This window comes from Rattus norvegicus, chromosome 6 (assembly GCF_036323735.1).
Source record: "Rattus norvegicus strain BN/NHsdMcwi chromosome 6, GRCr8, whole genome shotgun sequence".
NCBI classification, from domain to species: Eukaryota; Metazoa; Chordata; class Mammalia; order Rodentia; family Muridae; genus Rattus; species Rattus norvegicus.
Genome location: NC_086024.1, coordinates 6,273,659 through 6,287,775, shown reverse-complemented (window position 1 = coordinate 6,287,775; position 14,117 = coordinate 6,273,659). Strand labels below are relative to the sequence as shown.

The 14,117-nt window shown below is 40.9% G+C and overlaps 1 pseudogene; it reads right to left on the bottom strand.

Moving 5' to 3' along the window:
• Nucleotides 1-14,117, bottom strand: part of LOC102553826 (uncharacterized) — a 55,488-nt pseudogene that overhangs the window by 20,815 nt on the left and 20,556 nt on the right.

Below are 14,117 nucleotides of genomic sequence, written 5' to 3'. Positions count from 1 at the left end.
ATCCTCAGCAACTGAATTGTAATGAAATAGTGAGAACTCTGTAGCTCTGGAAGACGAGTGTGCAAATGGGTATTCCCTGGCTCAAAAGTGAGTCTCTGGAAAAATCATTCCAGAAACTGGTCAGTTTGGTTAGAGGTACTTAGCAAGTAGGCTATGGCATTTCCCAGTGACATCATCAGTAGCTTCTTTCCTGGACATTCTCTTGTATTCAGGAGAACCCTAGAATATTCTGTGATATCACCAGTGTTGTAGTGACATCAACTGCCTCTGCACTATCACTTCAGAGCCTAATGGGCTCAGAAGCAGGCATGTTCTCTAGGCTACTCATTCTATTTCAAAGGGAGAATTGTATATATGCAGAGACCAGACCAAGGCAGAATGAGGCCAGCCTTCTATCACATTGGAGAACAACACAAAGTAAAGAGTTCTAGGGAAGGCCCAATGAGTACTAGGCAGGGATAGAGGAGCTTCCTGAGGGAGGTTAGCTTGAGCTGGTCCTTCCAGGAATAGGTCTTATGATTTGGAGCCTCAATTTTCCTAAATGGCTGACCCAGACTCAACAATTTCTGATCAATATGTTGACAGAGAGCCAAGAATTGATACATGTCAAGTGGCTTTCCTTGGAGCTCTTTCATGTCATGGGGAATGCCAAAGAATACCAGGATTATTCTCTGTAAGAATAACAAAATCCTTCTCAGGATAGGCTGCTGAAGTACTTCATTCTCAGCAATGTCCTGTAGGTTACATGGGTAATTGATGCCAGGAGGGATACTTTCCCGGCCATATATCAAGGTCTCAGTTATGTTGTACTTAAACACACATAATTAGGGATTCAAGATATTAAGCAGCCTGGACTCAAGGACTTACGTGCCTTTCATCAGATATTAGCTGAGAATGTCCTCCATTTCTTCTTGTTTGGGCCAGTTTTTGCATTTCAGCGCCAGGGTACTGGCATTAGAAAGTGTGGTATATGTCTATGGTGGCATATGTCATCATCTGTCTATGATGGTGGGGAACAGGGACATAGCTGAATTTAGCTTAAAGATATCTTTCTTGATCTATCAGGGATTCACTGTGTCTCTAGAACTGTTTGTCCTCAGACTTCTGTTTTAGACTAAGCATAGTTTTTCCTGGAACTATGTCCTCATATATGCCAGTTTACTTGCATTTATCTACCTACAGAGTTTGCTCAGAAGGCAACATCCCATCCCTCCATGACCCCTGATGAGGAGGAGAGAATGAAGTGTTTAGAGAAACTGAAAATTGCTCTCCACAAGATGCAAAATGAGAGAGAAGAACTCCAGGATATTCTTTCATTTTAACCCAGAAAGGACTTAAACAACAGGTAGTCACAATGCAAGTTCTTTGTTGACTATCTTGAGATGTCTCTTAAGCCCATATTTCTTCACATCATGGTAGTCTACAACGCCAGGGTATACTCATGGTGAAAATCATTTTCCTGATTCCATCTTAAACATAGAATGTGAAGTTATATATATAAATCCATTTATTTGTTTAGATTGCAAATGTCATCCCCCAAACTTGTCTTTTTTCCTTGAGTCCCCCAAGTCATTCCGATCCTCTTTTTATATAAATGTAATCATTTACATTTATATAAATGAAAGAGTGGTGTGCCTTTGATTTTCTTGAAATATATCATCAGCTACAACTAGAGAACAAAGATAATGAATTCCAACATCCTTGGAGAGACAAATAGTTTTTTATTATTATTAGTGGTGGTCATTTGTTTTTGTTCTTGATAATGCCAATTTAATGCTGAGACCTCGTCAATATATTTGACAGCTTCTTTTTTAGGGGACATAGGGGGAAGATTTTGTTTAGGTTTTTTGAATTATTTCTTTTTTATCATTATTGCATATTTTCTTTAACTATATTTTAAATATTATCCCCCTCCCCCATTTCACCTCAGTAAGTCCCCTATCTTATCCCTCTAACCCTGCCTCCATGAGGGTCTCCCCAGCCATCCCACCCACTTTGTCCCAACTCTTGATGTTTGTTTGCATGCATTACTGCAAGAGGACAGCAGAGGTAGCTGGATTACTCATGCAAATGAAATGACAGAGGATTGTAAATTGCCCTTTAGATTGTCTGGGAATTAAATAAATTTTCAACAAAATATATTTTATTATTTTTGTTTTTATTTATTTATATTTCAAATGTTATCCCCTTTCCTGGTCTCCCGTTCATAAAACCCCTGTCCCATATTCCCTCCCCATTCTTTTATGAGGGTGTTCCCTAGCCAACCAGCCACCCCTTCCCAGTTCCCTGCCCTACATTCTCCTAGACTCTGTGGTCCAGCCTTGGTAGGATCAAAGACTTCACCTCTTATTGGTGCTGAACAAGGCCATCCTCTGCTACATATGCACCTGAGTCATGGGTCTGCCATGTGTACTCTTTGGATGGTGGTTTATTCTCTGAGAGCTCTGGACGGTTGGTATTGTTGCTCTTATTGTGTTGCGAACCTCTTCATCTCCTTCAGTCCTTTCTGGAACTGCTCCCATGTTTGGTTGATCGGATACCACCAGGTTCCGTCTTAGGATACTGTGTAGGTCTGGAATGCTTCATACAAAGTCCATATTGTTTCTTCAAACATTGAATACTTGTTGTCTCACCAATGGAAGCATTTGCAATGAAATCCAAAAGATTTAATTTGAGGCTGCTTAACAAAATATTCCAATTTCCAATATTCTTCCATAAATAGTCTATTATTACTTATCATGTATATTAATATAGATTAAATTATGATACTGCTCTATATATTTTAATATAGTCTTTACTGCCTCTTCCTGGGGTGGTCCCTAGGTGAAGTCAGATGCTTTTTTCACTATGTTATATAATGACTTGAGCAACAACTGTAAATAAGGTATGTGTTTTCCCTAATATCCAAATAGGCCTATGAGATGTTGTGTTTTTGTTTTATTTTTTCCTCCTGGTAAGTTTTTATTATTTTATTAATTACTTGAGGTGGTAGGATGGTTCTTTAGTGGAACAGTGTACCCCAAGGAAATTTACTACCTCTGCTGGTCCCTTTACCTTATCCTTATTGATGGTCTATACTTCATTTCTTTTTTTTCTTTTTATTAACTTGAGTATTTCTTATATACATTTCGAGTGTTATTCCCTTTCCCGGTTTCCGGGCAAACATCCCCCTCCCCCCTCCCCTTCCTTATGGGTGCTCCCCTCCCAACCCTCCCCCCATTGCCGCCCTCCCCCCCACAGTCTAGTTCACTGGGGGTTCAGTCTTAGCAGGACCCAGGGCTTCCCCTTCCACTGGTGATCTTACTGGGATATTCATTGCTACCTATGAGGTCAGAGTCCAGGGTCAGTCCATGGATAGTGTTTAGGTAGTGGCTTAGTCCCTGGAAGCTCTGGTTGCTTGGCATTGTTGTACATATGGGGTCTCGAGCCCCTTCAAGCTCTTCCAGTTCTTTCTCTGATTCCTTCAACGGGGGTCCTATTCTCAGTTCAGTGGTTTGCTGCTGGCATTCGCCTCTGTATTTGCTGTATTCTGGCTGTGTCTCTGAGGAGAGATCTACATCCGGTTCCTGTCAGTCTGCACTTCTTTGCTTCATCCATCTTGTCTAACTGGGTGGCTGTATATGTATGGGCCACATGTGGGGCAGGCTCCGAATGGGTGTTCCTTCAGTCTCTGTTTTAATCTTTGCCTCTCTCTTCCCTGCCAAGGGTATACTTGTTCCCCTTTTAAGAAGGAGTGAAGCATTCACATTTTGATCATCTGTCTTGAGTTTCATTTGTTCTGGGCATCTAGGGTAATTCAAGCATTTGGGCTAATAGCCACTTATCAATGAGTGCATACCATGTATGTCTTTCTGTGATTGGGTTAGCTCACTCAGGATGATATTTTCCAGTTCCAACCATTTGCCCACGAATTTCATGAAGTCATTGTTTTTGATAGCTGAGTAATATTCCATTGTGTAGATGTACCACATTTTCTGTATCCATTCTTCTGTTGAAGGGCATCTGGGTTCTTTCCAGCTTCTGGCTATTATAAATAAGGCTGCGATGAACATAGTGGAGCACGTGTCTTTTTTATATGTTGGGGCATATTTGGGGTATATGCCCAAGAGAGGTATAGCTGGATCCTCAGGCAGTTCAATGTCCAATATTCTGAGGAACCTCCAGACTGATTTCCAGAATGGTTGTACCAGTCTGCAAACCCACCAACAATGGAGGAGTGTTCCTCTTTCTCCGCATCCTCGCCAGCATTTGCTGTCACCTGAGTTTTTGATCTTAGCCATTCTCAGTGGTGTGAGGTGAAATCTCAGGGTTGTTTTGATTTGCATTTCCATTATGACTAAAGATGTTGAACATTTCTTTAGGTGTTTCTCAGCCATTCGGCATTCCTCAGCTGTGAATTCTTTGTTTAGCTCTGAACCCCATTTTTTAATAGTGTTATTTGTCTCCCTGCGGTCTAACTTCTTGAGTTCTTTGTATATTTTGGATATAAGGCCTCTATCTGTTGTAGGATTGGTAAAGATCTTTTCCCAATCTGTTGGTTGCCGTTTTGTCCTAACCACAGTGTCCTTTGCCTTACGGAAGATTTGCAGTTTTATGAGATCCCATTTGTCAATTCTTGATCTTACAGCATAAGCCATTGGTGTTTTGTTCAGGAAATGTTTTCCAGTGCCCATGTGTTCCAGATGCTTCCCTAGTTTTTCTTCTATTAGTTTGAGTGTGTCTGGTTTGATGTGGAGGTCCTTGATCCACTTGGACTTAAGCTTTGTACAGGGTGATAAGCATGGATCGATCTGCATTCTTCTACATGCTGACCTCCAGTTGAACCAGCACCATTTGCTGAAAATGCTAGCTTTTTTCCATTGGATGGTTTTGGCTCCTTTGTCAAAAATCAAGTGACCATAGGTGTGTGGGTTCATTTCTGGGTCTTCAATTCTATTCCATTGGTCTATCTGTCTGTCTCTGTACCAATACCATGCAGTTTTTATCACTATTGCTCTGTAATACTGCTTGAGTTCAGGGATAGTGATTCCCCCTGAGTCCTTTTATTGTTGAGGATAGTTTTAGCTATCCTGGGTTTTTTGTTATTCCAGATGAATTTGCAAATTGTTCTGTCTAACTCTTTGAAGAATTGGATTGGTATTTTGATGGGGATTGCATTGAATCTGTAGATCGCTTTTGGTAAAATGGCCATTTTTACTATATTAATCCTGCCCATCGGCAGCAGCTCTCTGCTCCCAAACCCCGTGGGAGAGAGACCTCACCGCCTGGTCAGGTGGGCACTCCTGAGGCTGCAGAGCGGAGGAGACCACCAACACTGCCCACCCCTGCCCACATCCCTGGCCCAAGAGGAAACTGTATAAGGCCTCTGGGTTCCCGTAGGGGAGGGCCCAAGAGCGGCAGGACCCCTGCGCCTAAGACACTGCCAGAACCTGAAGGAAACAGACCGGATAAACAGTTCTCTGCACCCAAATCCCGTGGGAGGGAGAGCTAAACCTTCAGAGAGGAAGACACGCCTGGGAAACCAGAAGAGACTGCACTCTGCACACACATCTTGGACGCCAGAGGAAAACACCAAACACCATCTGGAACCCTGGTGCATGGAAGCTCCCGGAAAGGGCGGCGCAGATCTTCCGCGTTGCTGCCACCTCAGAGAGCTCGTGGGCAGCACCCCGCGAGCAAACTTGAGCCTCGGGACCACAGGTAAGACCAACTTTTCTGCTGCAAGTGACCTGCCTGGTGAACTGAAGACACAGGCCCACAGGAACAGCTGAAGACCTGTAGAGAGGAAAAACTACACGCCCGAAAGCAGAACACTCTGTCCCCATAACTGGCTGAAAAAAAAACAGGAAAACAGGTCTACAGCACTCCTGACACACAGGCTTATAGGACAGTCTAGCCACTGTCAGAAATAGCAGAACAAAGTAACACTAGAGATAATCTGATGGCGAGAGGCAAGCGCAGGAACCCAAGCAACAGAAACCAAGACTACATGGCATCATCAGGGCCCAATTCTCCCACCAAAATAAACATGGAATATCCAAACACACCAGAAAAGCAAGATCTAGTTTCAAAATCATATTTGATCATGATGCTGGAGGACTTCAAGAAAGACGTGAAGAACTCCCTTAGAGAAACACAGGAAAACAATAAACAAGTAGAAGCCTACAGAGAGGAATCGCAAAAATCCCTGAAAGAATTCCAGGAAAACGCAATCAAACAGTTGAAGGAATTAAAAATGAAAATATAAGCAATAAAGAAATAACACATGGAAACAACCCTGGATATAGAAAAACACAAGAAGAGACAAGGAGCTGTAGATACAAGCTTCACCAACAGAATACAAGAGATGGAAGAGAGAATCTCGGGAGCAGAAGATTCCATAGAAATCATTGACTCAACTGTCAAAGATAATGTAAAGCAGAAAAAGCTACTGGTCCAAAACATACAGGAAATCCAGGACTCAATGAGAAGATGAAACCTAAGGATAATAGGTATAGAAGAGAGTGAAGACTCCCAGCTCAAAGGACCAGTAAATATCTTCAACAAAATCATAGAAGAAAACTTCCCTAACCTAAAAAAAGAGATACCCATAGGCATACAAGAAGCCTACAGAACTCTAAATAGATTGGACCAGAAAAGAAACACCTCCCGTCACATAATAGTCAAAACACCAAACGCACAAAATAAAGAAAGAATATTAAAAGCAGTAAGGGAAAAAGGTCAAGTAACATATAAAGGCAGACCTATAAGAATCACACCAGACTTTTCGCCAGAAACTATGAAGGCCAGAAGATCCTGGGCTGATGTCATACAGACCCTAAGAGAACACAAATGCCAGCCCAGGTTACTGTATCCTGCAAAACTCTCAATTAACATAGATGGAGAAACCAAGATATTCCATGACAAAACCAAATTTACACAATATCTTTCTACAAATCCAGCACTACAAAGGATAATAAATGGTAAAGCCCAACATAAGGAGGCAAGCTATACCCTAGAAGAAGCAAGAAACTAATCATCTTGGCAACAAAACAAAGAGAAGAAAAGCACACAAACATAACCTCACATCCAAATATGAATATAACAGGAAGCAATAATCACTACATCAATGGCCTCAACTCCCCACTAAAAAGACATAGATTAATAAACTAGATATGCAACGAGGACCCTGCATTCTGCTGCCTACAGGAAACACACCTCAGAGACAAAGACAGACATTACCTCAGAGTGAAAGGCTGGAAAACAACTTTCCAAGCAAATGCTCTGAAGAAGCAAGCTGGAGTAGCCATTCTAATATCAAATAAAATCAATTTTCAACTAAAAGTCATCAAAAAAGATAAGGAAGGACACTTCATATTCATCAAAGGAAAAATCCACCAAGATGAACTCTCAATCCTAAATATCTATGCCCCAAATACAAGGGCACCTACATATGTAAAAGAAACCTTACTAAAGCTCAAAACACACATTGCACCGCACACAATAATAGTAGGAGATTTCAACACCCCACTCTCATCAGTGGACAGATCATGGAAACAGAAATTAAACAGAGACGTAGACAGACTAAGAGAAGTCATGAGCCAACTGGACTTAATAGATATTTATAGAACATTCTATCCTAAAGCAAAAGGATATACCTTCTTCTCAGCTCCTCATGGTACTTTCTCCAAAATTGACCATATAATTGGTCAAATAACGGGCCTCAACAGGTACAGAAAGATAAAAATAATCCCATGCGTGCTATCAGACCACCACGGCCTAAAACTGGTCTTCAATAACAATAAGGGAAGAATGCCCACATATACGTGGAAAGTGAACAATGCTCTACTCAATGATAACCTGGTCAAGGAAGAAATAAAGAAAGAAATTAAAGACTTTTTAGAATTTAATGAAAATGAAGGTACAACATACCCAAACTTATGGGACACAATGAAAGCTGTGCTAAGAGGAAAACTCATAGCGCTGAGTGCCTGCAGAAAGAAACAGGAAAGAGCATATGTCAGCAGCTTGACAGCACACCTAAAAGCTCTAGAACAAAAAGAAGCAAATACACCCAGGAGGAGTAGAAGGCAGGAAATAATCAAACTCAGAGCTGAAATCAAACAAGTAGAAACAAAAAGGACCATAGAAAGAATCAACAGAACCAAAAGTTGGTTCTTTGAGAAAATCAACAAGATAGATAAACCCTTAGCCAGACTAACGAGAGGACACAGAGACTGCGTCCAAATTAACAAAATCAGAAATGAAAAGGGAGACATAACTACAGATTCAGAGGAAATTCAAAAAATCATCAGATCTTACTATAAAAACCTATATTCAACAAAACTTGAAAATCTACAGGAAATGGACAATTTCCTAGACAGATACCAGGTACCGAAGTTAAACCAGGAACAGATAAACCAGTTAAACAACCCCATAACTCCTAAGGAAATAGAAGCAGTCATTAAAGGTCTCCCAACCAAAAAGAGCCCAGGTCCAGACGGGTTTAGTGCAGAATTCTATCAAACCTTCATAGAAGACCTCATACCAATATTATCCAAACTATTCCACAAAATTGAAACAGATGGATCACTACCGAATACCTTCTATGAAGCCACAATTACTCTTATACCTAAACCACACAAAGACCCAACAAAGAAAGAGAACTTCAGACCAATTTCCCTTATGAATTTCGCCGTAAAAATACTCAATAAAATTCTGGCAAACCGAATTCAAGAGCACATCAAAACAATCATCCACCATGATCAAGTAGGCTTCATCCCAGGCATGCAGGGATGGTTTAATATACGGAAAACCATCAACGTGATCCATTATATAAACAAACTGAAAGAACAGAACCACATGATCATTTCATTAGATGCTGAGAAAGCATTTGACAAAATTCAACACCCCTTCATGATAAAAGTCCTGGAAAGAATAGGAATTCAAGGCCCATACCTAAACATAGTAAAAGCCATATACAGCAAACCAGTTGCTAACATTAAACTAAATGGAGAGAAACTTGAAGCAATCCCACTAAAATCAGGGACTAGACAAGGCTGCTCACTCTCTCCCTACTTATTCAATATAGTTCTTGAAGTTCTAGCCAGAGCAATCAGACAACAAAAGGAAATCAAGGGGATACAGATCGGAAAAGAAGAGGTCAAAATATCACTATTTGCAGATGATATGATAGTATATTTAAGTGATCCCAAAAGTTCCACCAGAGAACTACTAAAGCTGATAAACAACTTCAGCAAAGTGGCTGGGTATAAAATTAACTCAAATAAATCAGTTGCCTTCCTCTATACAAAAGAGAAACAAGCGGAGAAAGATATTAGGGAAACGACACCCTTCATAATAGACCCAAATAATACAAAGTACCTCGGTGTGACTTTAACCAAGCAAGTAAAGGATCTGTACAATAAGAACTTCAAGACACTGAGGAAAGAGATTGAAGAAGACCTCAGAAGATGGAAAGATCTCCCATGCTCATGGATTGGCAGGATTAATATAGTAAAAATGGCCGTTTTACCAAAAGCAATCTACAGATTCAATGCAATCCCCATCAAAATACTAATCCAATTCTTCAAAGAGTTAGACAGAACAATTGCAAATTCTTCTGGAATAACAAAAAACCCAGGATAGCTAAAGCTATCCTCAACAATAAAAGGACTTCAGGGGTAATCACTATCCCTGAACTCAAGCAGTATTACAGAGCAATAGTGATAAAAACTGCATGGTATTGGTACAGAGACAGACAGATAGACCAGTGGAATAGAATTGAACACCCAGAAATGAACCCACACACCTATGGTCACTTGATTTTTGACAAAGGAGCCAAAACCATCCAATGGAAAAAAGCTAGCATTTTCAGCAAATGGTGCTGGTTCAACTGGAGGTCAACATGTAGAAGAATGCAGATCGATCCATGCTTATCACCCTGTACAAAGCTTAAGTCCAAGTGGATCAAGGACCTCCACATCAAACCAGACACACTCAAACTAATAGAAGAAAAACTAGGGAAGCATCTGGAACACATGGGCACTGGAAAAAATTTCCTGAACAAAACACCAATGGCTTAGGCTCTAAGATCAAGAATTGACAAATGGGATCTCATAAAACTGCAAAGCTTCTGTAAGGCAAAGGACACTGTGGTTAGGACAAAACGGCATCCAACAGATTGGGAAAAGATCTTTACCAATCCTACAACAGATAGAGGCCTTATATCCAAAATATACAAAGAACTCAAGAAGTTAGACCGCAGGGAAACAAATAACCCTATTACAAAATGGAGTTCAGAGCTAAACAAAGAATTCACAGCTGAGGAATGCCGAATGGCTGAGAAACACCTAAAGAAATGTTCAACATCTTTAGTCATAAGGGAAATGCAAATCAAAACAACCCTGAGATTTCACCTCACACCAGTGAGAATGGCTAAGATCAATAACTCAGGTGACAGCAGATGCTGGCGAGGATGTGGAGAAAGAGGAACACTCCTCCATTGTTGGTGGGATTGCAGACTGGTAAAACCATTCTGGAAATCAGTCTGGAGGTTCCTCCGAAAATTGGACATTGAACTGCCTGAGCATCCAGCTATACCTCTCTTGGGCATATACCCAAAAGATGCCTCAACATATAAAAGAGACACGTGCTCCACTATGTTCATCACAGCCTTATTTATAATAGCCAGAAACTGGAAAGAACCCAGATGCCCTTCAACAGAGGAATGGATACAGAAAATGTGGTACATCTACACAATGGAATATTACTCAGCTATCAAAAACAACGAATTTATGAAATTCGTAGGCAAATGGCTGGAACTGTAAAATATCATCCTGAGTGAGCTAACCCAATCACAGAAAGACATACATGGTATGCACTCATTGATAAGTGGCTATTAGCCCAAATGCTTGAATTACCCTAGATCCCTAGAACAAATGAAACTCAAGACGGATGATCAAAATGTGAATGCTTCACTCCTTCTTTAAAAGGGGAACAAGAATACCCTTGGCAGGGAAGAGAGAGGCAAGATTAAAACAGAGACTGAAGGAACACCCATTCGGAGCCTGCCCCACATGTGGCCCATACATATACAGCCACCCAATTAGACAAGATGGATGAAGCAAAGAAGTGCAGACCGACAGGAGCCGGATGTAGATCGCTCCTGAGAGACACAGCCAGAATACAGCAAATACAGAGGCGAATGCCAGCAGCAAACCACTGAACTGAGAATAGGTCCCCTATTGAAGGAATCAGAGAAAGAACTGGAAGAGCTTGAAGGGGCTCGAGACCCCATATGTACAACAATGCCAAGCAACCAGAGCTCCCAGGGACTAAGCCCCTACCCAAAGACTATACATGGACTGACCTTGGACTCTGACCTCATAGGTAGCAATGCATATCCTAGTAAGAGCACCAGTGGAAGGGGAAGCCCTGGGTCCTGCTAAGACTGAACCCCCAGTGAACTAGACTCTGGGGGGGGAGGGCGGCAATGGGGGAAAGGGAATAATACTCGAAATGTATATAAGAAATACTCAAGTTAATAAAAAAAAAAGAAAAAAAAGAAACAGGAAAGAGCATATGTCAGCAGCTTGACAGCACACCTAAAAGCTCTAGAACAAAAAGAAGCAAATACACCCAGGAGGAGTAGAAGGCAGGAAATAATCAAACTCAGAGCTGAAATCAACCAAGTAGAAACAAAAAGGACCATAGAAAGAATCAACAGAACCAAAAGTTGGTTCTTTGAGAAAATCAACAAGATAGATAAACCCTTAGCCAGACTAACGAGAGGACACAGAGAGTGTGTCCAAATTAACAAAATCAGAAATGAAAAGGGAGACATAACTACAGATTCAGAGGAAATTCAAAAAATCATCAGATCTTACTATAAAATCCTATATTCAACAAAACTTGAAAATCTTCAGGAAATTGACAATTTCCTAGACAGATACCAGGTACCGAAGTTAAATCAGGAACAGATAAACCAGTTAAACAACCCCATAACTCCTAAGGAAATAGAAGCAGTCATTAAAGGTCTCCCAACCAAAAAGAGCCCAGGTCCAGACGGGTTTAGTGCAGAATTCTATCAAACCTTCATAGAAGACCTCATACCAATATTATCCAAACTATTCCACAAAATTGAAACAGATGGATCACTCCCGAATTCCTTCTATGAAGCCACAATTACTCTTATACCTAAACCACACAAAGACCCAACAAAGAAAGAGAACTTCAGACCAATTTCCCTTATGAATATGGACGCAAAAATACTCAATAAAGTTCTGGCAAACCGAATCCAAGAGTACATATTTGAAGAATCTACGGTCACAAAGAGCCCCTTAAATGTCATTATGACCTTGAGTTCTAGAGAAAACTAGATGTATCTTAATTTCCGTCATTTCTCCCTTTGATCTTTCAGTGTAACCAGTGCTCTCCAGAGAATATGATTGTGATTGCTATTCTTGGTTTTCAACTTGGACTTCATCTGGAATTAAATCAAACCAAAAATAGAGGGCACAACTGTGAGGAACTTCTGCTTAACTCAGTCTGAATCCACAAGTGTAATGCAGATACAGTCTGGACCATTATTTCTTCTAGAAACCTAACTTAAAGCTAAATAAACTCTTATTTGTAACATGCTTGCACTCACCTTACTAGCATGTCCATTTTTTTCCAAACGCAATCAGAACCAGTTTATTCAGGATTCAAGAATATATTGAGGACAAGTTGAGACATCAGCCTCCTCGTGCAATGAGCAGCCCCTGCATTCTTGGACTCTCCATTCATAATCAGCTATTGTTGAATTAGCTGCTCCAAATTCTTGAATTATTCCCAAAAAAATCGCCTTTATGTGGACCAAGAGTTTCATCATATAAAATCTGTTAAGTATACCTGACTACTACATGACCTATCTAGTGAAGACCATTAAGAGCACTGCTTGTCTCATGAGAGTTCCAGCTCACTGAAAACAATAACTGCATGAAATTCTTAGGCAAATGCATGGAATCCATAACTACCATCCTCAGTGTGGTAACCCAATCACAAAAGTACACACAGGTATGCACTCACTCATAAGCAGGTATTAGATAAAAAGTGCAGAACTCCCAAGATATAATTCACGAACCACAAGAAGTTCAAAAATAAGGAAGACTAAAGTATGGATGCTTCAGATCTTCTCAGAAAGAGGAGCAAAAATACTCACCGGTGGATATATGGATACAACATGTGTGGCAAAGACTGAAGGAAAGGCCATCCAGAGACTCGCCCAACTAGGGGATCCAACCCGTATACAAACACCAAACCCAGACAGTATTGCAAATGCCAAGAAGTGGGTGCTGACAGAAGTCTGATACAGCTGTCTGCTGTGATGCTCTGCCAGAGCTTGACAAATACAGAAGCAGATGCCTGCAGTCAATCATTGAACTGGGAACTGGGTCCCCAATGGGACAATTAGAGAAAGGACTGAAGGAGCTGAAGAGGTTTGCAACACAGAAGAAGAACACAGCATCAACCAACCAGACACCACAGAGCTCCCAGGGAATAAACCACCTCCCCTGGAAAACAGAATTGAACGTATGACTCCATCTGCTCTGCACATGTAGCAGAGGATAGCCTTGTCTGACATCAATGGGAGGAAAGACCCTTGGTCCTCTCAAGGATCAATCCCCTAGAGTAGAGGAATGTCAGGGTGGTAGAGAGGAGCAAGTGTGTGGGTAGGAGAGGGACCACCCTCATAGAAGCAAGAAGGGCCTGCAGTATCAGGTTTCAGGAGGGGAAACCAGGAATGGGGATACCATTTAAAATGTAAACAAAAAAAGGTAAAAAAATAAGTCTCAGCTCAGTTACATATTCTCAGTAATCACTTTCCCTTAAGGCATATTTTTTTCATGAGACAATTGCCCTGCTTCAGGCATTCCTAGTTTCTATAGCTTCTAGGCAGCAAAAATATATAGCCAATGAAATCCCTCAAATGAAACACAAACTAGTGCATCTTCATGGTTATATCAGATGGAGGGATTAGAGCATAAGAAAGGAATGTTAACTAGATGTCTTGGTTTCTGTGGGTTAAGACCTTGCACCTCCAAAAACGTTAAAATCAGAAGACAGTGTGTGTCAGGTTTGTTCTTTCCTTAAAT